Here is a 4,876-nt window from a genome sequence, read left to right as displayed (position 1 = left end):
GTGGCGAATGTGAAGCGTGTTATTGATTTGATTTGATGGCATGGTGATTGCAGTTACACATGACATCACCCGGAGTGCGTGCTCAAGGAATCATCCTTCTTCATGAGCCTTGGATATGCAGCCAGCCAGTGGCGCTCTACTGACTGAGTTTCTGTTTGGAGTATTCAGAGTACTGCTACGAAACACGAAATGAGTGTTTAGAGTACAAGGGAAACATGTTTTTGCAGAGAGTCACCGGAAAGGTTACTTTGCTTGGAGTATTTATCCAAGGGAAGTCTTGATAAGTACTCTCTCAGTTCCAAAATAAATGTCTCAACTTTAATACAACTGTATACTAAAGTTAGTATATTTTAGGATGGAGCGAGTATATATCAGGTACGTACGACATTCAATATGAAGTTTGGGAAACTTAGATCATAGAAAAATGAATTTTATTCACACGTTGGTCTTGGAATCAATGAAAACTTATAGTGAAAATTTCTAGCCCTTTCGCATGTATTATCTAGAGAACAACAGTCATAGTGTTAGGATGCTTTTCTTATGGTTAAAAATCATGATGAATCTTCAGAACTTGATTGGAGCACATGCTACAAAATGATCAAGGGGGTTTGCTTTGGTTTATGTTACCCCCACGACCAAACAGATAAGCCTATTATTCACTTAGACTTGAAGCCTGCGAACATATTGCTCGATGATGATATGGTGCCGAAAATCACCGACTTTGGTCTGTCAAGACTACTTGATAAACAAAAAACTGTTTGCACTTCATCTTGTGTTGGAACATTGTAAGTTGGTGCAAGTTCTTAATACCAAAGCTTTCAGTAATTATGTGCTTACAATCACTTTAACACTCCAAAATTGTATTCATGGTGTGATCCAGTGGTTACATGTCACTAGTATTTTTACATGAGGGTGAATCCTAAAATTGGCTAGCAATTGGTTGGCGCCTAACATATCCTAGGGCATCTCCAACGTGGATTCGTACTCCACCCTCATATGTCTGGATGAGACTGTCTCTACATTTTCAGGCCTTCAACGTGAACACCTGCCCCCGTTTTGTGCATGAACAGGATGAACTTCAGAATCCCCTACTCTGTCATCAAATGAAGGAAGAAAAGAAGACTCCACGGACACATCCAGGCTCATCAAAAAGTCATGCAGGCCCAGCCCACAACCCCTCTCTCTCTCTCTCTCTCTCCATGGATAAAGAGGGAAAAACAGAGTTGAAATGTCTGAAAAGTGGTGGTGTACATCTGAAATATGCGCGAACATTTGATGATGATCGGTTTGATATTTACCGTTGGAAATGGCCTAAGGGCATCTCCAACACGGACCCTCAAACCGTCCGCATCGGTCTAGACCGTATGGTCCAGACGTGTTTTGACATCCAACGCGGTCCTGTATCCCTGCGTTGACCAGTCTAGACGTACTTTTTCCCGCAAACCGGGAGGGGGAATGGGGCTTTGCAGATGTCCGGACCGCTATCACGCACGCGTCCGACAACCTTGGTCCACCCAAAACATTGCTCCTTGTGCCTCTAGTTGTTCCGCAAACTTCAATGACTCTCCGTCGATGTCGACACACTCGCCTCCTTTGGAATCTTGGCCATCATTGTATTGGTTGTGGCCTTCTTGGCCTTGTGTGTCTTGGCTGTCAGCATCTTGGACGTCTTGAGTCTCGTCTTCATCTCCTCCAAGACTTCGATCGGCGTTGGGGTGGGCGTTTCACCAAACAGGTCGCGGGCACGGGAAAAATAGCTAGGGAGCCCACCCGCGGGTGCTTTCTTTGCGTCTCGGTGGACTGGCCAGCCACAAGGGTGGCGTTGAGGTCAATGGGGGGCACCGCGTAGAAGTCCGGCACGTTGTCACCTGTTTCCGGTCAGCCGTCTCGAGGCCACGTGGAGAAACAGGACACGGTCGGGTCGGGTCCGGGAAGGAACCCGTACGTCGGCGGCGTTGTTGACATGCGTGGCGACTCGGGAAGCAGCGGGCGGGCCGTCGATGAGGCAAAGCTGGTTGTGGCCGCAGCAACGGCGGCGAGAAGGGTCGGCTCACTGCGGCACCCTAGCATCAGGAGGGCCTCTTTGCGCGGCCTTGGCGATGAGGGCCTTGTTTTTCGCATCAGCGGCCTTTGCCTGAAAGGCTGCGACTACGGCTCGGCGACTGCCATTGAGGCATCTCCTTTCTCAGTGGCGGAGCCAGGAATTATGGATCAGGGGGGCCAAATGACTCAAACTCTTCATAACAGGGGCCAAACAATACTACTACATGTATTTTCGTATAAATTGCACACTGTTCATCTACTAATTACCAGCAAATCAGTGATCTTAGGGGGGGCCAGGGCCCCTGCTGGTCCCCCCCTGTCTCCGCCACTGTCCTTTCTCCTTGCCTCGCCTCCTTCGACCGGCTCGCTTCGCCGACTTGGCGGCCGTCTCCTCCGCACACCTTCTTCGTCTTCTTCGGGGCCACGGCACAGGCGGTCATGGCGGGTATGGTGGTAGTGGAAATGGGGGTAGCAGCGGGTACGGCTCGTCGGCCATGGTGGGAGGGCGGAAGGGTTTTGCGAGACAGGAGGGAATGGGGTGGGTGTATCAGAGTTCCACGTTGACCCAAGCGCGCTTCGTCCGGGGTGGCTGACTTTGCGGCCAGGTACGATAGTGACTCTGCTGCCACGTTGACCCACGCGCGCTTCGTCAGGGATGGCTGATGGCGGGCCGTGTTCTTGTTCAAAATAGTGTATCAGAGTTCCCCTCACCACACCACAGCATTCTCTCTCTGGCCACGCTTCGTCCTCCTCCGGCCTTTTAAGTATAAATAAACAGGATATTTTCTCCGGCCCATGGGAGAAAGAAACAGTAATTGTGAGTTAATGCCACTTTTTAATCAATTACTGTTATTTCATAAGCAGAATATGTTCTTTTAAGTAAACAAAATTATATTCTTGATATGATTCAGTGGTTACATACATGGCACCAGAATTCCTACATGGAGGCACAATTACTCCAAAGTCGGACATATTCATTTTGGGTGTAATAATCATGGAGGTAGTAACGGGACACAGAGACTAGACGATTTATTGAGCTTGTAAGGGAATTTTGTCTCACATTTCCAAATGGAGATATCTATGTTTCACAGACACGATGGAGGAAGAATGTGCTACAGATGTCATTGGGATATCGATCCCTAGGAACAGAATGCGAACAAATAAAGAGATGTATGCATGTTGGTCTAATCTGTGTGAACCCTGACCGCACCAAGAGTCCTCAGATAACAAAGGTTATCACTATGCTCCAAGGAGCAGAAAGTATTGAACTGCAACATTAGCAACGAGACAACGTATACCGCGGTCCAGGTATGATCACTCAACAGTCATGCACGAGCATGTGTATCTGGTAGTCCTCTCATCCTCTTGTTAGCATTGTGCTTGAATATCTGCATATCTATCTAGTATCTAAGGACCTTGCATTCACATATGTGCGAACATTTGATGATGTAGGTTTAAGATTTGCCGTTGGAGATGGCTTAAGGGCCTCTCCAACACGAGGCGCTGAAACCACCCGCATCCATCCGGACTGCCGGTCCGCACGTGTTTTGCCATTCGACACGGTCTTGTATCCCTCCGCTAGACCGTTCGGACGTCCTTTTTCCCGCAAACCGAGGGGAAAGAGGGCTTTGCGGGTATCTGGACTGCTGCCACGCACGCATCCGACAACTCTCGACCACCCAAAACCTTGCGCCTTGCGCCTCTAGCTCTTCTTCAAACTTCAATGGCTCTCCATCGCTGTCAACACCATTGGCTCCTTCAAAGTCTTGGCCCTGGGTGTCTTGGCTGTCAGTATCTTGGCCATGTTGAGTCTCGTCGTCATCTCCTCCAAGACTTTGGTCGGCGTCGGGGTGGGTGTTTTCACCAAATAATTTGGCCAAGGAGACCACCCGCTGGTTCTTCCTTTGCACAAAAATTAATGGCCAGTCAATTTACACGCAGAGTACTAGTACAACACTACTCTTAAGAATTGAATACCTTCATTAAGCGACTGACGAAAAGAATACTTTAATTAATTAGCCGCGTGGCGACCTCCACCCAACAGACAGAGAAGCGCGACGCGGCGGCACGCCGAGACAGGAGGGTCGAGGAGCAAAGCTTAGTGCGGCTGCCGCCTGAAGTTCGACCTTCACTATCCCGCCATTGACCGCGATGGATGTGCTCGAATCACGCCGCGGCCGACCTCGATGGTTGAGCTCCTCCTATCTCCCGCCGCAGACCGAGGATTGACCTCCTATGACGCCGCCACCGCCCACCGACCAAGGATTGACCTCTTCTCCGGTAGTCGCTGCTTAGGCCGCCGCCGCCATCTCTATATGTAGAGCGGCTGTTTTATTTTTTGACGGATATCCGCAGAGCGGCTGTTTTATTTTTTGACGGATATCCGCGGAGCCGTTGTTTACACGGTATCACTGTAACTCGATTATATATACAGGGTAGTACATCACATACGGTTATGTAACGGCAACCGTGTCTCACCTACGTTGTCTTCCTACACGGTTTGGTGCGGTAATCGTGTGTGACGTTGTAATACCTAACACAAATGACATGTATAAAGAGTGTGCCATATACATAATATAGTGCCATAAGTAGTTCCCGAGCATTAGCTTATCCACACAGTTTCCCCACAAATCCCTAAATAGCCTCCAAATTCCCTCGCGTGGCCCTGACATTGGGGGAATGCGGACGAGTGGTGATGATGGTTTCGGTGCAGCTGCTCTCCTGCTCGTATCACCGCCACGAGGGCGGTCACCGCCGAGCACTTGCCTAAGGTCATCAGAAGGCAGGTGTACTACGGATCCGAATCGTCCTATCAGGTTTCAATCCATCCCGA

At 49.3% G+C, this 4,876-nt stretch overlaps 1 pseudogene; it reads left to right on the top strand.

The window, feature by feature from the left end:
* The first annotated feature begins 540 nt into the window (after nt 1-540).
* LOC119358434 lies at nt 541-3,323 on the top strand (annotated as a pseudogene).
* The last annotated feature ends 1,553 nt before the right edge of the window (nt 3,324-4,876 follow it).

This window comes from Triticum dicoccoides, chromosome 2A (assembly GCF_002162155.2).
Source record: "Triticum dicoccoides isolate Atlit2015 ecotype Zavitan chromosome 2A, WEW_v2.0, whole genome shotgun sequence".
NCBI lineage: Eukaryota > Viridiplantae > Streptophyta > Magnoliopsida > Poales > Poaceae > Triticum > Triticum dicoccoides.
This window is presented reverse-complemented; position numbering and strand designations above follow the sequence as displayed.